Source organism: Balaenoptera borealis (genome assembly GCF_965194805.1).
Source record: "Balaenoptera borealis genome assembly, chromosome: 6".
Taxonomy (NCBI): Eukaryota; Metazoa; Chordata; class Mammalia; order Artiodactyla; family Balaenopteridae; genus Balaenoptera; species Balaenoptera borealis.
In genome coordinates this window covers 122,333,348-122,359,734 of record NC_138863.1, presented here as the reverse complement: position 1 = coordinate 122,359,734, position 26,387 = coordinate 122,333,348, and the positions used below count along the sequence as shown (strand labels likewise).

Genomic DNA, 26,387 nt, shown 5'->3' with positions numbered 1-26,387 from the left:
TGTGCCAAACACTGTCCTTTACAAACTAGCAGAGTTTAATTGCTTAAGACTCACATAAAGAAGGTAATAGTTTCTTGGTTTTACAGATGAGGAATCTGACTGCTAGAGAAGGTACATAAAATGTCCAAGGTGACACAGTAGGTAAATAACAGCAGTGTTATGCAAAGCCCAGGCTTGTCAGATTTCAGAGCCCTTGACCTTTTCCTACCTTAAGGATTGCCTATGGCTTTGCTGGAATCTCACTCTATTTTGTTTGCAAAATGTATTACCCTTTTCCACTTTATCCAAAAGCTGAGAGCCTGGTTAGCTTTTAGTTAGTTAGAATATCAATAATCTTTCTGCCAAATATCTTTACTCCTCACCCTCTCTGGCTTTAGGTCCCAAATTCTTAAGTGTGGTAATTTTGGAAAATTATTTAACTCTTAATATGTCCATGGTTTAATAGATCCATATATGTTCATGAACCTAGTAAAATCTGAAACAAAGTATTAGCAAACTTAATTACCTGGGAGTGTCCATTATGTTATGATTGAGTGTACAGCCATCACTTTTCATTTTTTGTATATCTGTCATACTTCAATAAAACATTAAAATATATTAAATACTCTAACAATATATAAAAAGGATTACAGAATCCCTGATTTTATATATTATGATATGATAATACCATGATAACCACATACTATTGATATTATCCTAATATCATCCTATTCCATTTTATATATATTGTGTTGGCCAAAAAGTGTCTTTGGTTTTTAAGTAAAAATAAAAGACACATTTTTCATTTTCATTTTCAGCAAGAACTTTATTAAACAACGTATTCACCCTTTTGTTCCACTACCTTCTGCCATTTTTTCAGGCAACTTCATTTATTTTCCCAAAACTTTTTATCTTTTTGAGCAAAGAACTGTTCCGGGTGCCTTTTACAGTCTTCCAGGGAATTGAAATTTTTTAATTAAGAGAATTTTATAAAGACCGAAATAAATGGAAATCCAAAGGTGCAATGTCTGGTGAATACGGCAGATGAAATAGAACTTCCCAGCCAAGCTGTAACAGTTTTTGCCTTGTCATCAAAGAAACATGTGGTCTGGCGTTATCCTGATGGAAGATTATGCGTTTTCTGTTGACTAATTTTTCACGCTTTTCGTCTAGTGCTGCTTTCAGTTGGTCTAATTGGGAGCAGTACTTGTTGGAATCATTTGGTTTTCCAGAAGGAGCTCATAATAGAGGACTCCCTTCCAATCCCACCATATACACAGCATCACCTTCTTTGGATGAAGATCGGCCTTTGGTGTGGTTGGTGGTGGTTCATTTTGCTTGCCCCATGATCTCTTCCATTTCACATTGTTGTACAGTATCCACTTTTCATCACCCGTCACAATTTGTTTTAAAAACAGAACATTTTCATTACATTTAAGTAGAGCATCACATGCAGAAATGTGGGTCAAGATGGATTTTTCACTTAACTTATGTGGAACCCAAACGTCAAAGCGATTCACGTAACCCAGTTAGTGCAAATGATTTTCGACGTTGCTTTTTTTCTTCCACCTTCAATATTAAAATGGCCACACAAAAATTCACCAATTTTGATAAGTCTTTTTTTAAATGCACGCTGATATGACAGCTGTCACATACAATCTAGCAAAATTGTTTCAAATAAAGTTAAAGACAACTAAGTGCTACTAGAGCCATCTTACAGAAAAAAATGAGCGAACCTTTTGGCCAACCCAATACAAATATATATCATATGTAATATATATATTTCTTATGAAAATTCTGGTTCTGTTTTAGAATGAAAGATTGGCTTAACATTTGAAAATTAATCAGTGTGATTAATTATATTAACATCATAAAATAATATAATCTTAGATTCAGGAAGATCATTTGACAATTACATATTTCTAGCTACCTATTTGTAGAGAAAATATTGCATACACTAAAGGAAATTATTTATCTAATAAAAGGAATTTACAAACATATCTAAACAGAAATCATATTATTGATAAAATTTTGAAAGATATTATTCTGACATCAGAAATAAACATGGTTGGGGCTTCCCTGGTGGTGCAGTGCTTGAGAATCTGTCTGCTAATGCAGGGGACATGGGTTCGAGCCCTAGGCCGGGAAGATCCCACATGCCGCGGAGCAACTAGGCCCGTGAGCCACAACTACTGAGCCTGCGCGTCTGGAGCCTGTGCTCCGCAACAAGGGAGGCCGCAACAGTGAGAGGCCCGCGCACCGCGATGAAGAGTGGCCCCCACTTGCCGCAACTAAAGAAAGCCCTCGCACAGAAACAAAGACCCAACACAGCCAAAAATAAATAAAAAATTAATTAATTAAAAATAAATAAATAAATAAATAAATAAATAAAAAGAAATAAACATGGTTGTCTACTATTCTCACTTCTACTGAACATTTAACTAAAGGACTATCCAATGCAGCAAAGGCAAAAATAATGATGTAAACATTAGGATCAGAAAGAAAAATATATAATTGCCATTAATCATGGATGTTATAATTATATACACAGAAAATATGAAAAAAATCCATAGATAAATTATTAGGATTAATGAGGTTAGCAAGGCTGGTGGATTCAAGGTCAACTTACTAACATACATTTACTTCTGTAACTGGCAACAAACAATTAGGAGATTATATTTGAAAATTAGATACAATTCGTATTAGCTTCAAAAATATAAAACACATAGAATAAATCTAACCAAAGAAGTACAGTCTTCTATGCAGAAAATTCTAAAATATTATTGAGAGGAATATACAGTTAGATTTAAATAAAGGGGGGAGGGAGAGAGAGGGAGAGAGAGAGAGAGAGAGAGAGAGAAAACCAGGTTCACTGACTCATGACTTAATATTATAAAGATGTCAGTTATTCCCCAAATTATCTACTGATTCATTGGAATCCTGATCGATATCCCAACGCATTTTATTTTGGAACTTGACAAGCTTATTCTAAAATGTATATGGAAACTTAAAAGACAAGAAGAGCTAATGATACTCTTGAGTAAGGTGGGAGGGCTTGCTCTCTCATCTATCAAGAATTATTGTAACTACAGTAATTAGGATCATGTGATATTGGCTCAAGGTTAGAAAAATAACAATAGACTCAGAAACCTAGAAATAGACTCATATATACAGACACTTGATTTATAGCACGGGCACAGTGTAGAGCAGATGCACATGATGATCTTTTTAATGTGTTGGCACAATTGGAAGACAGTAAAATAATATGTGAACTGACCCCACATCCTCCATAAAAATAAATTTCAGAAGTATTATAGATATACATGTGAAAGGTAGAACAGTAATGCTTCTACATGATAGAATATCTTATGATACCTTAGACAAGAGACAAGGTGCCATAAAGAAAAACACCACTTAATTAGATCATTAAAATTATGAACTTCTGTTTGAGCTTAATTAAGAGAGTGAACAAACAAACAATAGGATGTGAAGAGGTATTTACAACACATAATAGACCTAAGGTGCCAATCTATACAGAAAAAGAATTCCTACAAATAAAAACACAATGAGGTATCACCTCACACTGGTCAGAATGGCCATATCAAAAAATCTACAAACAATAAATGCTGGAGAGAGTGTGGACAAAAGGGAACCCTCTTGCACTGTTGGTGGGAATGTAAATTGATACAGCCACTATGGAGAACAGTATGGAGGTTCCTTAAAAAACTAAAAATAGAACTACCATGTGACCCAGCAATCCCACTATTGGGCATATACCCTGAGAAAACCATAATTCAAAAATATACATGTACCACAATGTTCATTGCAGCACTATTTACAACAGCCAGGATATGGAAGCAACCTAAGTGTCCATCGACAGATGAATGGATAAAGAAGATGTGGCACATATATACAATGGAATATTACTCAGCCATAAAAAGAAATGAAATTGAGTTATCTGTAGTGAGGTGGATAGACCTAGAGTCTGTCATACAGAGTGAAGTAAGTCAGAAAGAGAAAAACAAATACCGTATGCTAACACATATATATGGAATCTAAAAAAAAAAAAGAGATTCTGATGAACCTAGGGGCAGGACAGGAATAAAGACGCAGATGTAGAGAATGGACTTGAGGACACAGGGAAGGGGAAGGGGAAGCTGGGACGAAGGGAGAGAGAAGCATTGACATATATACACTACCAAATATAAAATAGATAGCTAGTGGGAAGCAGCTGCATAGCCCAGGGAGATCAGCTCTGTGCTTTGTGATGACCTAGAGGGGTGGGATAGGCAGGGGATACGGAGATATATGTATACATATAGCTGATTCACTTTGTTATACAGCAGAAACTAACACAACATTGTAAAGCAATTATACTCCAATAAAGATGTTAAATAATATATATATGTACATAATCCAATGGAAAAAATGGGCAAAAGATTTAAACTGACCTAGTAGTTGATTTGCCCAGCATGGAGGTACAGAGTATTCCTTCTGTTTAAATTTGTTAAACAAAGGGTTTTTTTAACCTTTTTTTTTTGAGTGAGAAATATAACACATGTAGAGGAAAGAGCATATAAAAACTTGAAAACTCAAAGGTTGCTGATACTATATAATTCATTGTATGAACTTAGTGATTAATCTTTTTACTGCGTTATTCATTTGGAATGTTTCTAGTTTTTAAGCACCATGAATGGCGCAGCTATGGCCCTTCTTCTATATGTCTCTTGGCTTATAACTTTTGCCTATACATGTCTAGCAGCAGGATTGCTGAGTCAGTGGATGTGGGTATGCAATCTCAAATGTTAGCAGATAAAAGCAAAATGGTTTCCAAAGTGTTTGCATATATTTGCTTTCCCAGCGGCGCTACATCAGCTCCTTGCTAACACTCACTTGATATTGTCAAGATTTTTCAATTTGAGGCATTCTGGCAGTTGCTCATGGAATCCTATTGGTGTTTAATGGGTATTTCCTTAATTTCTAATGGAAATTAACAAACTGTAGTTACAAATAACAACTTGACAGAATCACAAAGGGACATAACATTGAGCAAAAAGCCAAATACAAGATAATAAATCTATTTATAGAGGCCCAAATATACTGTGTTTAGGAATGCTTGTTGCAAAGTTAAAACTATAAAGAAATGCATGAACATGGTTATTGCAACAGTATGAGAGGTGGTTATCTTTTCAGGGGAGGAGATGGTGGTCATGGGGACCCAGCTGGGGGCTTCTGGGTTCTGGAAGTTTTTTTTTTTTTTGACATGAATGGTGTTTACACAGGTAATCATGTTGTAATATATCATTAAGCTAAGCATTTTTGTATTGTGAACTTTAGGAACACAAAATTGAATCATAATTTAAAAGAAAAAAAACCCCTTCAACAAATGAGCTCAGTTGATACATGGAAGAAGGATAATGTCTAACTGTGCTGGTTAAGCTGCAGGATAAACAGAAAAATACCAGCTAATCGCCGTTCTCTCTAAGATGTGTGACAAACTGGTTTAGCTGATGTGAATTCACTGAGAAAGGCAGGTGGTCAGAATACTTTCTCAACAAAATTTTGAGGATTCTGGTCAGAGGGAAAACAACGTTTCATGTTTCAGACAGAGTCCTGGGTCTGAGCTGGGCATCTATGTGCAAATAGATAGGAAACCTAAGGCAACTCAAGGAAAACCTAAGGCAGGTATGAGGAGCTAGAGTGGGAAATCTATGTCTTTGAGAACTAGAGACAATTATATCAAGGAATGACAAACCAAAATACATAGCCTGAAAGGTAATCCTTGTGACTATTAAAGAAGCCAGCCCGTGACAGGCATTGGTGTGTTCCTTTAGCTTGACAACTGGGTGAGCCAGGTTTATGCCCCAAAACCCAAAGTCTTCGAGTTTAACATTTCCTTGGGAAGATGCATCAAATATCCTCCTTATATTCAGAACAGTTTAAGAGTCCAGCAAACTCCCATGGGTCATGGGTCCCATCAGGGATGTCTTGGGGGATGGGACAGAAGTGGGGAGGAACCACCAGCACCGCAGCCGTAGGTATGCTGAATTGTGCAGTGATGAAAAACCCTAAGCAGACATGGTCTTGTGACTCAGTTTTGGGTTTAGAGAAATTGTGAAGTCAGAAACAAAAAGTTGTTATTTGGAAGGAAGACCCATGCTATGATTAATGTGGGGAAGGGCCGGAAAGAAGACAACGTGATGCTACAGGAATTTTTATGACACCCCCAATGTAACACCTGCTCAGGGCCTCAAAGTTTCAGACGCTCAGTATTTCTTATTGTGGTTGCCCAACTGGTTTCGTTTCAAGAATCTTGTAGTTTCTTCAGGAGGGCTGTTTTCCTATAGCCATGGAGCCTGAGTGAGGGGACAGTGATATGAGTTTCTAGGAGAGATCAATAATTTTATGTTCCATGAATCATCAAATACTGTATCCACTGTGACAGACTCATGTTATCAGCGTACAAGCAACACGGAGCTCATTAACAATGTCAGATTCAGTCACTAAGGGCTGAAAGTGTATGAGACACTCAAACCCTGATCACCGCCAGCAAGGAGATCCCAGCTTATCTGTAATCACAGGGAGTACAAACAATTTCACTCTAAGATATGCAGCTACACTTTTATCTGTTTTCATAATGGGCTTCCAGCAGGCTCAGAAACCCAAACTCCTCGCTCCAAACTCTCAGTAACCCCCCTCTTTTCGGTGTGTTCTTTCTTTGTTCTATGTGGCCTCTCCCAAGTATGTATGGAATTTGCCCAAATTTCATTTCATTGTTTGGTTTTCTGCCAGCCAGATAATAACAGGCGTCTATCTGATCAATGGTTAAGTACTCCATCCAGCAGTATTAATGCGACATAAATTTTCACCACCCTGGACAGAGCACACTCTGATTATACAGTCATTTTTCAGTCCATTCATTTACCAGAAGAGCAGAGATCATGGGAGATCAGAGGACCCATGCTTGTGAATGGATAATGAACTTGGGCTCTTCGCCCCTCTGTGTCCTTGGCTCCCCTTTCTGGTGGTGAGCTCTGCATCGAGGGCCTTTGTGAAGATCAAATGAGGTGACAGATGTGAAAGTTATTTAACTGGTAAATGTACTGTATAAATAGACGCTTTTGTCTCTAGTAGGTACACCCTGCAAGTGAATGCTTTGGGGTCACATAGATCTGCCTTTGAATGCCAACCAGTTGTGTGACCCTGGGCAACAGCTTAAGCTATTTGAGACTCAGCTTTATCGTTTGTGAAATGAGGAGACCAATAGCCATCTCTCAGGATGGGTGGAAGGATGCCATGAAATGACATCTGTATTTCACCCTAGAGCTAGGGTGTCGGGCTGTGTCAGGTATTCAATAAACAGTCTTCTCTTTCCTATGGTTGTTTGATGACATTGCTCATTTGGAAGCGCCATGAATATCATTATTATTTTTTGTTTCTTTTTCTTTAATGTGCATATGTGCTTTTGCTGCTGCCAATTCGATTCTAAGTTCCTGAAAGGCGACAAAGTTTTTATTGTCTTAACATCCTCCCCTCCCAGGGCCAAACATAGTGCTAAGTATATGCATGTGATTTCACTGATTTGTAAGAGTGCACATATAGCTTTAAAAGGGGATTCTATTCAGCATATGCCTTCTCTTTTCATCTCCTTCCCCACTCCTACGTAGGAAGCCTTATGCTTAGTACAAGCTTAGTACAAGGAGGCAGTCTGTTCATATGGGCAGACGATTTAATAGGAAAATGACACAAATGGGAATACAGATGTTTTCACTGAGCTGACAGCAAAACCAGAAAAACCTGGAGAGGTGTTCCACAAATGACTGGACCTACTGAAGCAAATAAACAACAAAAATGTTGATTCCTACACCCTCCACGTTTTCAGCTTACTGAGGAAAACCTGCCTTGGTACTTTAGGGAACACATATTATAATTTCATGCAATTTTACACTAAAAGTTAGAGCCACTAATAAAGTTGTTTGTACTGTTTGTCAGTCACTTAGAGGGCTAACTAAGTGATTTGAGAAGTCCAGTGAAAAATAAAAACCTGGGTCTCTTCTTTAAAAAAAAGAACAGGAAAAAAAAGTGCCATTAAAAGTACTAAAATTAAAAAAAAAATTCAAATGATACAAATGAATTTATACACAAAACAGAAATAGGTCCACAGACATAGGAAACAAACTTATGGTTACCAAAGGGGAAGTGGGGGAGGGATAAATTAGGAGTTTGGGATTAACAGGTACACACAACTACAGATAAAACAGATAACCAACAAGGACTTACTGTATAGCACAGGGAACTATACTCAATATTTTGTAGTAACTATAAGTGAAAAGAATCTGAAATATATATATATATAACTGAATCACTTTGCTGTACACCTGAAACTGACACAACATTGTAAATCAACTGTACTTCAATTAAAATAAATAAGTTTTTAAAAAGTACTAAAATACTTACACATATATTTTTCTTTCTTCCTGGATTTTGGACCTGTTATGGTGTTTTTTATTTAATGTCACGCTCTGTCAGGCAAGGGAATATTAGCCAGGTGTGTGCAGTCTCTCGCAGGTGCCCGTGGGCCCTCCCTGTGACTGGGCCAGTGGGCCAGGTGAGGTGGTTTCCCCTCCTGCCAGCTGCCCCACGGATGCTCCACGCTCAGACCTCAGTGGGAAAGTCAGAGTCCTTTTCCCATGGCCCTGCAGCCCGACCCATGGAGGATGGGCCACCCTAAGGGACTGTGACATCGGTCCCAGGGGAGGCTCAGTACCTGCACTGCGGATGGGCAAGAAGCTTGCCTCCACTGGGTTGCCTGTCTCATGGACCCTCGTGTTTCCCACCTGGAGCAGCGACAGCTCTGTCATGTCCCCCCTGGAGATGCCATAAATTGTATGTTCATCCCCAAATCTCCCGTGTGTGTGCCCACATCCCTGCCATGAGGGAAGGGTGGCAGCTGTACTTGTGTGGGTGCCAGGAGGGGGAGCCTGAAGCATCAGTGGGTGAGGAAGGTGGTGGCCCCAAATCCATCTGTGAGCCGAGCTCTAAGCCCCCTGCACCTGCTTCTTTGTTCCATTGAACATCACTTACAAAGCACAAATTCAAAGACAAAATTATTAATAATTTCAAGGGTGCCCAAGGAGGGACCCTTTAGGCCATGGGGCTTTGTGTGTATACGCTGGTTGCTTATTCATAAAGCTGGCCCTGATTCCCTTATCTTGCTGTGTTTTGTGGGATCACTTTGCTTTCTGTCAGGATGTAAGCTATTACTTAATACTTCTCAAAAATTCTGATTTTGTGCTTTTAAAGTGATGGTGGCCTGGTAATAATCTGGTTTGTTAGAATGTAGAGAGAATACAGGCTTAAGTGAGAGACTAAGGAAATCTCCTGTAGGGAACATGTGTGAGCTTTAGGACCTCAACTTGGAAAAAATATTTTCTGATTACTTTTCAGTTTCTGAAATGTATTAAGGGAATATGCCATTGTATCTGTACTGACAAGGTGATTCACCACTGCAGCATTTCTACAAACTGTTGTGTGACTAAAAGCAGCATGCTAGGTGACAAATAAACCGTTTTTAATGTCATCTATAAAGTTGGGAATCATTTACTTTAAACGTATTAAAATTATCGGTATAGTAATTCTAATGTGAATATGATAAAGGAGCATTTCCCCTTCTTTTCTGACAAATGACACAAAAGCATGAAGAACAGGTATCAGAAATGCAAACTATGTTATAAACACAAATAATATAGTGATGAGGTAAGAGAGAAAGGTTGGGCGGGCAAAAGGATTAGAAAGTGAGAGAAGTCATCTTCTGAGCTCCTTATCTTTTATAGATGGTTGCGAAACACTAACATTTAAAGTAACAGAGGAATAGGTTTATTCAGCATTACAAAGGTAAACACTAAGAAGGAGAACATAATAAACTAAGGCCAGGTGGTGACAGGTAAATGCAAGGTAGAGAAAAGACATTTAATCATTGGTCGTAACCAGAGGTCAGAATCAGAGGTCTTTCTTTAAGGAAAAAGAGGGTTAAAGATATTATATATAGTTATAGCTCTAAAGGTAACCACTAGAATAAAACTATTAGCTTTCCAAATTATTCAAAGTAATTTACTCAAAATAATCACTATATATATATGTGTGTGGGGACTCCCCTGGGTCCCCAAGGCCAAGGGCCAGTCTCCGCATCAGCGGCCGAACTTGCTGCTTCTCAGAGATGTCTAAGTTCACACTGTCCACTGCACTGGTATTTGAGGAGGGCCGGTTAGTGGGGACACCTCTGACCTTCTGACCTCACTTCCCCAGCTCCTCCCTCATTTGTGCAGGCTTAATTCCAAACAATAAGATATATAGAAAAAAAAAAAGGAGCGGATATGAAAAAATACACAGAAACAAATTAATGATAGACTCTAATTCCCCTCTTCTATTCCATGGAAAATCAAGTGGACCAAAAAGAAGTATAAAGATGACTTAAGTAATATAATTTTTAAAGTAGACTTGATAAGGACTTCCCTGGTGGTCCAGTGGTTATGACTCTGTGCTCCCAATGCAGGGGTTCTGGTTTCGATCCCTGGTCAGGGAACTAGATCCCGCAATACATGTCACAACTAAGACCTGGCACAGCCAAGCAAATAAATAAATATTAAAATAAATAAATAAATAAAGTAGACAATAGATCTATTTTAACCTCTGTAGCCTGATAACTGTGAGTAAATATTTTTCAGATGATCTGTAGAACCTTCTAAATAAATGACCACTAGGAAAGTATCAGTATATTCTCAAACATAAAAATAATGCAGGCAATATTATCTGATCACAGTGGGGCAAACTGGAATTAATATAAAAGCCAGAAAATCAATTAACTCTACCTCTGGTAAATTAGATAACAACAAGAGTAAAAGACAATAACAACAAGGTAAAACGACTCCTGGGTTAAAGAGTAAATGATAGATACTAAAAAAAGGCAGAATATCTAGAAAACGACAATGATGGACAAAAAAAAAATTAAAATTTAAAGGATCCAGATAAAGCAAAGCTGATAGAAAATGCAAACTAATTAGACCAAGTACCATTTTTTGATAATCAGACCTGGATAGATCGGAAAGAATAATGAAACAATTTTCATGAAGTGTTTGGAAAAAGCCACTCTTTTAATTTCTGATTAGAATATATATTGGTACAAATTCTCTAGAGGACAATTTGGCACTGTCTGTAAAAATAACAAGTGTTCATGTTTCGATTCAGCAATCCCACTTCAAGAAATTTCTTATATATGCACTCACACATTTGCAAACTTTGTCTTACAAAGTTATTTACTGCAACATTGTTTTCATGACCATGATTAGCCATATCTAAATGCCCATTAGTGGAAGATGGGTTAAAAAAATTACGAGACACCCACAAAGTGTAATATTGTGCATATTAAAAAGAGTGAAGAATTTCTATATACCCTGATCTAAAGGGATCGCCTAGGTATTTCGTTAAGTGAAAAAAGCAAGATGAAGAACAGTTCATTCGTGTGCCAATATGTGTGTAATAAAAAGAGAGGAAACATCTATATATGCTTGTATAGTTGTATAATATCTCTGAAGGATACACAGTAGACTGGAAATTGGTTGTTCCCTGAGAAGAGGCTTGGTTTTCTAGGGGACAGGTATGTCAGGAGACTTTTATCTGCATATCTTTATGTATATTTCTAATTGTGTACGACGTGATTATACTAATTTTTCAAAAATAAATAAAAATAAAGGCAACAGAGCTCGGAGAGAAGATGGCGGAAGAGTAAGACGCGGAGATCACCTTCCTTCCCACAGATACAGTAGAAATACATCTACACGTGGAACTGCTCCTACAGAACACCCACTGAACGCTGGCAGACGACGTCAGACCTCCCAAAAGGCAAGAAACTCCCCACGTACCTGGGTAGGGCAAAAGAAAAAAGAAAATACAGAGACAAAAGAATAGGGACGGGACCTGCACCAGTGGGAGGGAGCTGTGAAGGAGGAAAGGTTCCCACGCACTAGGAGCCCCTTCGCGGGCGGAGACTGCGGGTGGCAGAGGGGGGAAGCTTCGGAGCCACGGAGGAGAGCGCAGCCACAGGGGTGCGGAGGGCAAAGCGGAGAGATTCCCGCACGGAGGCTCGGCGCCGAGCAGCACTCACCAGCCCGAGAGGCTTGTCTGCTCCCCCGCCGGGGCGGGCGGCGCTGGGAGCTGAGGCTTGGGCTTCGGTCGCAGGGAGAGGACTGGGGCTGGCGGCGTGAACACAGCCTGAAGGGGTTAGCGCACCACAGCTAGCCGGGAGGGAGTCCGGGAAAAAGTCTGCAGCTGCCGAAGAGGCAAGAGACTTTTTCTTACCTCCTTGTTTCCTGGTGCGCGAGGAGAGGGGATTCAGAGCGCCGCCTAAACGAACTCCAGAAACGGGCGCGAGCCGCGGCTATCAGCGCGGAACCCAGAGACGGCATGAGACGCTAAGGCCGCTGCTGCCTCCACCAAGAAGCCTGTGTGCGAGCCCAGGTCACTCTCCACACCGCCCCTCCCGGGAGCCCGTGCAGCCCGCCACTGCCAGCGTCCCGTGATCCAGGGACAACTTCACCGGGAGAACGCAAGGCGCGCCTCGGGCTGCTGCAACGTCACGACGCCTCTGACGCCGCAGCTTCGCCCCGCCTCCTCCGTACCCCTCCCTCCCCATGGCCTGAGTGAGCCAGAGCCCCCGAAGCAGCTGCTCCTTTAACCCCGTCCTGTCTGGGCGGGGAACAGACGCCCTCAGGCGACCTACATGCAGAGGCGGGTCCAAATCCAAAGCTGAAACCCGGGAGCTGTGCGAACAAAGAAGAGAAAGGGAAATCCCTCCCAGCAGCCTCAGGAGCAGCTGATTAAATCTATACAATCAACTTGATGTACCTGTATCTGTTGAATACCTGAATAGACAACGAATCATCCCAAATTCAGGAGGTGGACTTTGGGAGCAGGATATATTAATTTTTCCCCTTTTCCTTTTTTTGTGAGTGTATATGTATATGCTTCTGGGCGAGATTTTGTCTGTATAGCTTTGCTTTATAATAGCTTTATTTTACTTCACTATATTATACCCTCTTTCTTTCTTTCTATTTTTTCTCCCTTTTACTCTGAGAGCCGTGTGGATGAAAGGTTCTTGGTGCTCCAGCCAGGCATCAGGGCCGTGCCTCTGAGGTGGGAGAGCCAACTTCAGGACACTGGTCCACAAGAGACCTCCCAACTCCACGTAATACCAAACGGCGAAAATCTCTCAGAGATCTCCATCTCAACATCAAGACCCAGCTCCACTCAACGACCAGCAAGCTACAGTGCTGGACACCCTATGCCAAACAACTAGCAAGACAGGAACACAGCCCCATCCATTAGCAGAGAGGCTGCCTAAAATCATAATAAGGCCACAGACACCCCAAAATACACCACCAGACGTGGACGTGCCCACCAGAAAGACAAGATCCAGCCTCATCCACCAGAACAAAGGCACTAGTTCCTTCTACCAGGAAGCCTACACAACCCACTGAACCAACCTTAGCCACTGGGGACAGATACCAAAAACAACGGGAACTACAAACCTGCAGCCTGTGAAAAGGAGACCCCAAACACAGTAAGATAAGCAAAATGAGACGGCAGAAAAACACACAGCAGATGAAGGAGCAGGGTCAAAACACACCAGACCTAACAAATGAAGAGGAAATAGGTAGTCTACCTGAAAAAGAATTCAGAATAATGATAGTAAGGATGATCCAAAATCCTGGAAATAGAATAGACAAAATGCAAGAAACATTTAACAAGGACGTAGAAGAACTAAAGAGGAACCAAGCAATGATGAAAAACACAATAAATGAAATTAAAAATACTCTGGATGGGATCAATAGAAGAATAACTGATGCAGAAGAATGGATAAGTGACCTGGAAGACAAAATGGCGGAAATAACTACTGCAGAGCAGGATAAAGAAAAAAGAATGAAAAGAACTGAGGACACTCTCAGAGACCTCTGGGACAACATTAAACTCACTAACGTTCGAATTATAGGGGTCCCAGAAGAAGAAGAGAAAAAGAAAGGGACTGAGAAAATATTTGAAGAGATTATAGTTGAAAACTTCCCTAATATGGGAAAGGAAATAGTTAATCAAGTCCTGGAAGCACAGAGAGTCCCATACAGGATAAATCCAAGGAGAAACACCACAAGACACATATTAATCAAACTGTCAAAAATTAAATATAAAGAAAACATATTAAAAGCAGCAAGGGAAAAATAACACATAAGGGAATCCCCATAAGGTAAACAGCTGATCTTTCAGCAGAAACTCTGCAAGTCAGAAGGGAGTGGCAGGATATACTTAAAGTGATGAAGGAGAAGAACCTACAACCAAGATTAATCTACCCAGGAAGGATCTCATTCAGATTTGATGGAGAAATTAAAACCTTTACAGACAAGCAAAAGCTGAGAGAGTTCAGCACCACCAAACCAGCTTTACAACAAATGCTAAAGGAACTTCTCTAGGCAAGAAACACAAGAGAAGGAAAACACCTACAATAACAAACCCAAAACATTTAAGAAAATGGGAATAGGAACATACATATCGATAATTACCTTAAATGTAAATGGATTAAATGCTCCCACCAAAAGACACAGACTGGCTGAATGGATACAAAAACAAGACCCATATATATGCTGTCTACAAGAGACCCACTTCAGACCTAGAGACACATACAGACTGAAAGTGAGGGGATGGAAAAAGATATTCCATGCAAATGGAAATCAAAAGAAAGCTGGAGTAGCAATTCTCATATCAGACAAAATAGACTTTAAAATAAAGACTATTACAAGAGACAAAGAAGGACACTATACAATGATCAAGGGATCGATCCAAGAGGAAGATATAACAATTGTAAATATTTATGCACCCAACATAGGAGCACCTCAATACATAAGGCAAATACTAACAGCCATAAAAGGGGAAATCGACAGCAACACAATCATAGTAGGGGACTTTAACACCCCTCTTTCACCAATGGACAGATCATCCAAAATGAAAATAAATAAGGAAACACAAGCTTTAAATGATACATTAAACAAGATGGACTCAATTGCTATTTATAGGACATTCCACCCAAAAACAACAGAATACACATTTTTCTCAAGTGCGCATGGAACATTCTCCAGGATAGATCATATCTTGGGTCACAAATCAAGCCTTGGTAAATTTAAGAAAATTGAAATCGTATCAAGTATCTTTTCCGACCACAACACTATGAGACTAGATATCAATTACAGGAAAAGATGTGTAAAAAATACAAACACATGGAGGCTACACAATACACTACTTAATAACGAAGGGATCACTGAAGAAATCAAAGGGGAAATCAAAAAATACCTAGAAACAAATGACAATGGAGACACGACGACCCAAAACCTATGGGACACAGCAAAAGCAGTGCTAAGAGGGAAGTTTATAGCAATACAAGCCTACCTCAAGAAACAGGAAACATCTCGAATAAACAACCTAACCTTGCACCTGAAGCAATTAGAGAAAGAAGAACAGAAAAACCCCAAAGCTAGCAGAAGGAAAGAAATCATAAAGATCAGATCAGAAATAAATGAAAAAGAAATGAAGGAAACAATAGCAAAAATCAATGAAACTAAAAGCTGGTTCTTTGAGAAGATAAACAAAATTGATAAACCATTAGCCAGAATCATCAAGAGAAAAAGGGAGAAGACTCAAATCAATAGAATTAGAAATGAAAAAGGAGAAGTAACCACTGACACTGCAGAAATACGAAAGATCATGAGAGATTACTACAAGCAACTCTATGCCAATAAAATGGACAACCTGGAAGAAATGGACAGATTCTCAGAAATGCACAACCTGCCGAGACTGAACCAGGAAGAAATAGAAAATATAAACAGACCAATCACAAGCAGGGAAATTGAGACTGTGATTAAAAACCTTCCAACAAACAAAAGCCCAGGACCAGATGGCTTCACAGGTGAATTCTATCAAACATTTAGAGAAGAGCTAACACCTATCCTTCTCAAACTCTTCCAAAATATTGCAGAGGGAGGAACACTCCCAAACTCATTCTACGAGGCCACCATCACCCTGATACCAAAACCAGACAAAGATGTCACAATGAAAGAAAACTACAGGCCAATATCACTGATGAACATAGATGCAAAAATCCTCAACAAAATACTAGCAAACAGAATCCAACAGCACATTAAAAGGATCATACACCATGATCAAGTGGGGTTTATCCCAGGAATGCAAGGATTCTTCAATATACGCAAATCAATCAACGTGATACACCATATTAACAAATTGAAGGAGAAAAACCATATGATCATCTCAATAGATGCAGAGAAAGCTTTCGACAAAATTCAACACCCATTTATGATAAAAGCCCTGCAGAAAGTAGGCATAGAGGGAACTTTCCTCAACATAATAAAGGCCATATATGACAAACCCACAGCCAACATTGTCCTCAATGGTGAAAAACTGAAACCATTTCCACTAAGATCAGGAACAAGACAAGGTTGCCCACTCTCACCACTATTATTCAACATAGTTTTGGAAGTGTTAGCCACAGCAATCAGAGAAGAAAAAGAAGTAAAAGGAATCCAAATCGGAAAAGAAGAAGTAAAGCTGTCACTGTTTGCAGATGACATGATACTATACATAGAGAATCCTAAAACTGCCACCAGAAAACTGCTAGAGCTAATCAATGAATTTGGTAAAGTTGCAGGATACAAAATTAATGCCCAGAAATCTCTTGCATTCCTATACACTAATGATGAAAAATCTGAAAGAGAAATTAAGAAAACACTCCCGTTTACCATTGCAACAAAAAGAATAAAATATCTAGGAATAAACCTACCTAAGGAGACAAAAGACCTGTATGTAGAAAATTATAAGACACTGATGAAAGAAATTAAAGATGATACAAATAGATGGAGAGATATACCATGTTCTTGGATTGGAAGAATCAACATTGTGAAAATGACTCTACTACCCAAAGCAATCTACAGAGTCAATGCAATCCCTATCAAACTACCACTGGCATTTTTCACAGAACTAGAACAAAAAATTTCACAATTTGTATGGAAACACAAAAGACCCCGAATAGCCAAAGCAATCTTGAGAAGGAAAAACGGAGCTGGGGGAATCAGGCTCCCTGACTTCAGACTATATTACAAAGCTACAGTAATCAAGACAGTTTGGTACTGGCACAAAAACAGAAATATAGATCAATGGAACAGGATAGAAAGCCCAGAGATAAACCCACACACATATGGTTACCTTATCTTTGATAAAGGAGGCAAGCATATACAGTGGAGAAAAGACAGCCTCTTCAATAGGTGGTGCTGGGAAAATTGGACAGATACATGTAAAAGTATGAAATTAGAACACTCCCTGACACCATGCACAAAAATAAACTCAAAATGTATTAAAGACCTAAATGTAAGGCCAGACACCATCAAACTCTTAGAGGAAAACATAGGCAGAACACTCTATGACATAAATCACAGCAAGATTCTTTTTGACCCAGCTCCTAGAGAAATGGACATAAAAACACAAATAAACAAATGGGACCTAATGAAACTTAAAAGCTTTTGCACAGCAAAGGAAACCATAAACAAGACCAAAAGACAACCCTCAGAATGGGAGAAAATATTTGCAAATGAAGCAACTGACAAAGGATTAATCTCCAAGATTTACAAGCAGCTCATGCAGCTCAATAACAAAAAAACGAACAACCCAATCCAAAAAAATGGGCAGAAGACCTAAATAGACATTTCTCCAAAGAAGATATACAGATGGCCTACAGACACATGAAAGAATGCTCAACATCATTAATCATTAGAGAAATGCAAATCAAAACTACAATGAGATATCATCTCACGCCGGTCAGAATGGCCATTATCAAAAAATCTAGAAACAATAAATGCTGGAGAGGGTGTGGAGGAAAGGGAACCCTCTTGCACTGTTGGTGGGAATGTAAATTGATACAGCCACTATGGAGAAAATTATGGAGGTTCCTTAAAAAACTACAAATAGAACTACCATACGACCCAGCAATCCCACTACTGGGCATATACCCTGAGAAAACCATAGTTCAAAAAGAGTCATGTACCAAAATGTTCATTGCAGCTCTATTTACAATAGCCAGGACACGGAAGCAACCTAAGTGTCCATCATCAGATGAATGGATAAAGAAGATGTGGCACATATATACAATGGAATATTACTCAGCCATAAAAAGAAATGAAATGGAGGTATTTGTAATGAGGTGGATGGAGTTAGAGTCTGTCATACAGAGTGAAGTAAGTCAGAAAGAGAAAAACAAATACAGTATGCTAACACATATATATGGAATCTAAAGGGGAAAAAAAAAGGCCATGAAGAACCTAGTGGCAAGACGGGAATAAAGACACAGACCTACTAGAGAATGGACTTGAGGATATGGGGAGGGGGAGGGGTGAGATGTGACAGGGTGAGAGAGTGTCGTGGACATATATACACTACCAAATGTAAAATAGCTAGTGGGAAGCAGCCGCATAGCACAGGGAGATCAGCTCGGTGCTTTGTGACCACCTAGAGGGGTGGGATGGGGAGGGTGGGAGGGAGGAAGATGCAAGAGGGAAGAGATATGGGAACATATGTATATGTATAACTGATTCACTTTGTTATAAAGCAGAAACTAACACACCATTGTAAAGCAATTATACTTCAATAAAGATGTTTAAAAAATAAAAAAAAAATAAAGGCAACAGCACCCTACTCCCAACAAAGCTATTTGTATGATAAGTTACTGTGCTTTGCTGAATGAGAAAGTAATGGATTAAAATTAGCATCAGGCCTGGAAAATTTTGTATAAATTCTCAAGTCTCTTTTATTTATACCAACTGTCAGACCCTACCCATGGGAGTGTATTCTGCACATGTTGGGCACGGGGTAGGGAGGCTAAAACAAAATCTTGGAAAACTGTCGCACGTTGCCATAAATGTGGCTATATACCATTAGGTAAAGAGTTCGGATGTATACAATTTCCTAAATCTAATAAACCACTATTATTTTTGTGCATTTATACACATAGAAATGCACACACAGTATTCTTATATCACGTCAGTCACTCTTCTACGCAAACATGACATGGATAATCCATCATCCTCCAAGTTCCTTGTACCTCATAAGGCGTTCCGGTCCATCTGCAGCTTGGGCAACCTCTGCATCGGGACTCCCCATCCCCTTCATCCCATAATGATCCTACACTCTAATTATACAGCTGCTGGCAAACGGACGTTGCTTCCCTGAACCCTCTACTTTCTCATTCTACGGTTCATAGGTGGAGTCTCACAATGGCTCCCACCTTGCCTACTTCTGCCTGTTGGTACCTCTCCTATGTTCACACATGCTCTCCAAGCTCTTCAAGCCTCCCCTGCCGCCCACCGCTGATAAGGCTGCCGACACCTTGGAAACTCCTGCCATTCTCTGTACTCAACTTAGGGCACGTTTCACATATAGTCTTATTGATATGCACCTCTCTTTCTCCATTGAGTTTATAAATCTCTTCAGGTGGAGGAGAACATTTCATTTCTATTCTACATAGCAATCAATGGGTTTTCCTATCCAAAGTGGAGATTTTTCTCTCTGTTCCCCTTTTATTTGTTTATTTTTTTAACATCTTTATTGGAGTATAATTGCTTTACAATGGTGTGTTAGTTTCTGCTTTATAACAAAGTGAATCAGCTATACATATACATATATACCCATATCTCCTCCCTCTTGTGTCTCCCTCCTACCCTCCCTATCCCACCCCTCTAGGTGGTCACAAAGCCCCGAGCTGATCTCCCTGTGCTATGCGGCTGCTTCCCACTAGCTATCTATTTTACATTTCGGGGAGGGGGAAGGGTAAGCTGTTTATTTTTTAAATAACTCTTTGGAGGCATAACTGACAGACATAGAATTGCACATATTTGATGTGTACAATTTGATGAGTTTGAATCTATGCAATTGAATAAATTTTATGAGAGAATAAAGGAGAAAATGAGCACATATATATATATATATTTTTTTCTCTTCATCTAAGTTTGATGGTGGTAAAATTGTAGTCACAATTTTTTTAAACCAAATGAACTCCAGCTAGCCCTAGCTCTTTAGACATTTTTCAAAACAAATTTTATACAACAGGTTCTTATTAGTTATCTGTTTTATACATATTAGTGTATATATGTCAATCCCAATCTACCAATTCATCCCACCACCACCCCCGCCCCGCTTTCCCCCCTGGGTGTCCATACTTCTGTTCTCTCTCTTTTGACCTTTAACTTGAAAGTGGAAATAATTGAGGCATTCACAAGTGCTTTTTGCAGCTACAAAATCAATAAAAATGAGACTATGCCTTCTTCTCCCAACATGCTATCTCAACTTCAAATAAAAAAATTTTAAAAACACCTGATTTGGGCATTAATTTACAACTGTGTGCCAGGCCCTGAGCTAGACACTGGGGTTATTGAAACAAAAAATACTTATTCCCTGGAGAAGGAAACGAGTCTATGGAAGGGACCAAACAAACACACAGAGACAACTGGGCATGAACAATGCTGGTGTGGTAGAGTGAAGGGTTAAACATGCAGTGTAGAAATACTTCCTTCTTGCCTAAGAGAGATCCATTAGCAGGACAATCAAAGTAATTTTCTTCTCATCCCCACTCTTCAAGCGTAGCTGGCTCTTCTGCTAATGAAAAATAACGTTGTATGTGTGTCTCAGAGATGCTATTGATGAAAGTTACCGGGATAACTGAGATAATTCATAGTGAAATCACCTGCGTGAAAGGTGACACATTTTATTTTAGCGTGTTTAATTTGGGAGCTTGTGAGATTAGCCAAATGGAAATACCCACGGGCAGTGGATGAAGGAGAATTTAGTCAGAGAGAATCAGGCTATCTACATGGACATGAGAGTTGAACCAATGACCATGCGTGAGCTCTCCTAAGAGTGTTATATAGAAATAAACCAAGAAATGAGGCTCAGGTCCAAGTGCCTGAATTCCTTGAAGGAATCCGTGGCTGTGAAAAGTGACTGGAAATTATGATGGGTAGGAAGTAAACAAAGAGAGTAAGGGATCCCAGAAGCCAAACGGAAAATTTAGTAGTTTAATAATAGTAATTCTCATTCATATAGTAACTAGTTATGCCAAGAACTGCTATAGGGTTTGTAATATAACTTTCCCATTTGAAAGAGTTTAAAAAAGTAAAGGTTAACAAGAGTAGGTAACTAATCTCAGATATTTACATTAGTTCAGATCTATGTACTCTCAAGTATCAAAAGACCTCACAAATCAAGTACAATTAAGACCCAAAAATGCCCATTGGATTTGATAAAGTAGTGGTCATTGTGTACCCTGATGGAAAAAAAAAAATTTAATGAAATGGGGGAGAGTGACACAGAATGATGAAATCACACTTCTGAGAAAGGCAGACCATGCAATATTTTGCAATATTTCCCGGAGAATTGAGAGAGAACCACCAATCTGTCCATCACATCTGTATCAGGAATGGCCACGTGTTCCCTTATTAAGAAGTGAATGGAAATGTTAAAAATAGAGATGAAAATTCTCTCGATGGCACATACTGACATTTATGGAAAAATTATATGAGGTCAGTAATTTGTTTCAAAATGATGTAGAAGACAGGGTGTTGATGAGGTAGATGATACATGAGTTGACAATTTATAAAACTAAGTGATAATGACATGGGGTTCATTATATTTTTATTTTTTCCTTAAACAATAGTAAAAAAGGGGGAAGATTGTAAATGCTGACCACTTGGTCAAGAAGTTTGGCCACATGGGAAAGTTGAGAAAGTAGTTAGTATCTAGAGGAAGATGAGGGTCTAAAGAGGTTAAGTAAGATACACACTGTATATTTATTATTATGATTAACTGTGGTTTTTCTTCTGTTTTATTCAGATATAATTGGCATACATCACTGTATAAATTTGAGGTGTACAGCAAAATGATTTGACATACATAGATTGCAAAACGATGACCACAATAAGTTATGCTAAGTGAAGTAAGTCATACAGAGAAAGACAAATACTGTATGATCGCACTTATATGCAGAATCTTAAAAAAAAATCCTTAAACTCATAGGTTAGCTATATTAGAATGATATAATATGTATAATAAATTATGTATTAATATCATAGGTTTATACTATATATAAATATTTAAAGAGGACAGACACTTGGATATTTTTTGCATGTAGAGATGGAAGAGCCACAAATAATGAGCTAACTTTTATTGTGCACTTTGAATGTACCAGACACTCTCTAAAGTGCTTGACCACATTTATCTCATTTATATTATAATACACTATATTATAAGCAACCTTTTGAAGTAGGTAATGTTTTGAATCCAAATTCATAGATGATTAGCCTAAAGCTCAGAGGAATTCTGTAATTTTACCAGGTTAGATAGGAGGCAGTTTCCAGAGCATAATTGGAGAGATCAGATTTCACCAGAAGACCCCTTTCTTGGAACTGGAGGTTGGGGCTTGGCTCCTATCTACATTAATGTAATGAGAGTAAAGAAAAAAAAACAGAATGGGTAGCTTCTCACTGCTTTCAAGTCCATTTTGTGAAACCCGTTGGTGTTATTTTGCTCTGCAGCAGAAGAGGAACTGAACCCTCTAATGACTGAGTGCCTTGCCCCAGGTGTGGCCACAAAGCCAATGAATGGGCAGAGCTGGGATGGAGACCCTAGTCATTTAACTTCTTGCCCTGTGCTCCTTTCAGCTGCAAAATCAGCCAGAGTCCAGGATATAATTATCCCCGAGGATGATTTAAATGTCTTTATTTTATTATTCTGCAATTTTCCCTGGTAGTGTCTTCATTTGTTTCATGATCCAGTTTACTTATTTTTTTATTTCTTTGAAAAGTGGCTCAAGAGACTTGGATTAGTGCCTATGGCATTGCTTTTAATATTTGCACAAGAGAACTCAAAGGTCTCCCTTTTTTAAAAAGTACAATGCATTTTTCTTCCTTGGTATTGAATCCTGTTTTAGGTGGTGGTGGAGGCGATGGGAAAGCCTCAGTGTTTAGAAGGATTTCAGTCTATGGGGAGGTCAAGGATGTCCTTAACATCGGCAGTGGGTCCTGAAAGACTTGTAAGAAAGCGTTTTTGCTGGTGGCAGTGGCCTGTCAGTGGTAACCCATCAGCTCTTGAGAGAGACAAGGCATAACGAAGCTATGGTTGGTTTGAGACAAAACAACTGCCCCCTGTTAAAAAGAGCACATGTCTAAAAAAAATCAACCTAATTCTGTTTGGAAAAAGGCCTGAAACAAATGATCAGTGTGGCGTGGCCACTTAAGCTCTTTGTGTTGATAACATTGATCTGCTGTTTCTGTCTTAGTCCAAACATCAGGCATGTATTGGCAGTCTCCTGACATTCTGGTGCATGGGTTTATTAAAACTGGAGTGAGTGAATAGCTGAATTAAATAAACTTTAAAGCTCAACTTTGGGATCCCTTTTATAATCAATCAATGCATTCTCTGGACTTCTCTTTAGCACATGCCCCTGAGCAAAAGGAGGCTGCAGTAAGTGCTTGGAATTCCCAGGGCAAATTCCTCATCCACCTCAAATACATCCCACCTCGTGTGATTGTACCCATCCCCTGCCCACCCTTGCCTGGGATTCTTTTGCGTCTTTCCAGTTTTGTAGCTCCAGGTCGACCTACCTGGGAATCAGCACCACATCAGTGGACAGCACCAGAGGGGCCGCGTAGAATTCTTGTTACAAGTGTGGGATCTGACTTGCAGACAGTCTGAGTTTGAGTTTGGGGTGTGGTTCTTTGACTCAGCATATGTAAATTTGAGCAAGTCACTTAATTTTTCTTTGTTTTCTCATTTAATAAATGGGGTTAGTACTTGCTTTTAAAAGGAAAAAGTCATATACACATAAAGCGGTTAAAACCATTGAAGTCTTATAGTAAGTGATCGAAAATGTTAGATATGATTATTTTCATTATCATAGGCAACATCTTTGCTGTGACTTATCCCAGGATTCTCTTACCTCCCTGATACCTGTGATCTAAGCTTGGCTAAGATCTATGGGCCCTGCCCTTTTCTAGTTAAAGCACACGTGATAAGAAAGGGTTGACTAAGGCATTTCAAAAGCTGCCCTCTTATTCTGTTTTTCAACTCCATTGAGTCTCACGATTCTTGATTCTTCTGCTCGATTTCCCAAACTTCAACTGTCATCTCACTTCTGGGGAGAACATTAGTATAGTACAGTGTACAGATCTAGGAACCAATGCCAGACTCTGAACAGTGCTAGGTTTGAATCCTTCCTAAGTCTACCCCTTACTTATACTTTCTGCTTATTCTATGCAATTTTGCATAATTTATTTTATTTCTCTGCGCTTAAGTTTTCTGTAAGTTTCTTCTGTAATCTATGCTAGGTAACGTCAAACTTATGAGGGTATATGGAAATCAGAGCTGGGCTCCAAGTCTTATACCAAGGTTTGATACATAATTCAATTAACTTTTTGACACTTAGCATGTGTCAGCTACTGTGCTAGATTTTAGGACACAAAAGTAAATATGACAGACTTTACCCTCAAGGGTCTTGCAACTTGGTGAATGACAGATATACAAAGCGAGGTGGTCATTTTAATGAGTAAATATCCAGACACACATAGGTGCTTGGGATGCCAGAGGAGAGCTAAGCTCCAGGCTGAGAGGAATCTTCCCACGTTAGAGAACAGTTGAATTGAAGCTGAAAGAATTGTTCAGGCACCGACAGCGTGAAGGGCATTCCAGGCAGAAAAAGTAAAGCCCTCAAAATTAAGACTGTACAGGGAGCAATAAACCCATTGATAGAATCAGAACTTACAGTGTGAGGAGGGAGGTGGTGGGAGATGAGTCTGAAGAGATAAGGCTGACCTAAATCGTCGAGGTTTTCAGGGCTGCACAAGGGAGCTGGGGCTTTATTCACAGATACCAGGGAGACACTGAAAGTCACAGGAATTAGTCAGTAAATGGTAGATGGTATTATTATGATTGCTGTTAATGGGGCAATTGGCACAGAGCATCTGCAGGTTGATAACTTACGTTGTTGACAGAGCTTGATCCCACATCCACGTGATATCCGTGTGACAGAGCTCCTGACACTTGATACCCCTGCATGACTTTCTCAAAGGAATAAAGTCAGTTTGTCTAAAGCTCTGAGCCATTCCTTAAGCTGACATCTTGCCAGTTTCTCCCCCGACCCCAGCTCTAACTATCCTATCCTAGGCACAGAGAGTTTCATAAAGCACAGACTCTGGGGTGAGATTGTCTGGAAATATATCCCGAATCTCCCACATTCTAGCTTTGCCTCTGGACAAGGTGTTCACTTGTCCTTCAGTTCCTCATCTGTGAAATGTGGGTAACAATAGTACATCACCTCTTAGGGCTGCTTTGATGATCGAGTGAGTTGATACACATACTATCATTAGAACTATCTCTAGCATATAGTGAGTAGTCAGTACATTTAATTTCTGTTAATTCCCTAAACTGTGCAGATCTCCCCCATTCCTCCCCCCACCGCCCCATCTTGGGATATGTGCTTCAGAGGTTGTCTCTACTGTTCCTCAAGTAGAGCACAAAGAAAACCATGAAGGACCAGATCTTCACCACAAGGTGCTGTATACTAAGTGCCACTGGAACAGTAAGAAAAAGCAGGCGCTGGTGCTGCCAGAATGTCTTTAAAGGGGGCTTGATTAAAACGTGAGCAGGATATTACTCAGCCATAAAAAAGAACAAAATAACGCCATTTGCAACAACATGGATGGAGCTAGAGATTATCGTACTAAGTGAAGCAAGCCAGACAGAGAAAGACAAATATCATATGATATCACTTACATGTGGAATCAAAATTTAAATGATACAAATGAACTTATTTACAAAGCAGAAATAGACTCACAGACGTAGAAAACAAACTTATAGTTACCAAAGGGGTTAGCTGGCAGGGCGGGGGAAAATAGAATAAGAGTTTGGGATTAAAATATACACACTACTGAGATTAAAATATATACACTGCTGTATATAAAATAGATAACCAACAAGGACCTACCGTATAACACAGGGAACTATACTCAGTATCTTGTAATAACCTATAATGGAAGAAAATGTAAAAAAGAATATACATATTTATATATATATATGTATAACTGAATCACTTTGCTGTACACCTGAAACTAAAATACTGTAAGTCAATTATATTTCAATAAAAATTTTAAAAATATATATATACACACACTACTATATATAATATAGGTAAACAACAAGCACCTACTGTAGAGAACAGGGAACTATACTCAGTATCTTGTGATAAACTATATGAGAAAAGA

General features: G+C 39.2%; 1 protein-coding gene and 1 long non-coding RNA gene across 2 annotated transcripts in view; one reads left to right on the top strand and one right to left on the bottom strand.

Moving 5' to 3' along the window:
* Positions 1 to 4,157, top strand: part of LOC309631478 — a 571,739-nt gene extending 567,582 nt beyond the window's left edge. The window contains exon 3 of the long non-coding RNA XR_014246296.1: positions 3,847 to 4,157. This is a non-coding gene — a long non-coding RNA (uncharacterized lncRNA). The remainder of the gene's footprint in view (positions 1 to 3,846) is intronic.
* Positions 1 to 26,387, bottom strand: part of CNTNAP5 (contactin associated protein family member 5) — an 862,652-nt gene that overhangs the window by 757,786 nt on the left and 78,479 nt on the right. The gene's annotated exons all lie outside the window — the stretch shown is intronic.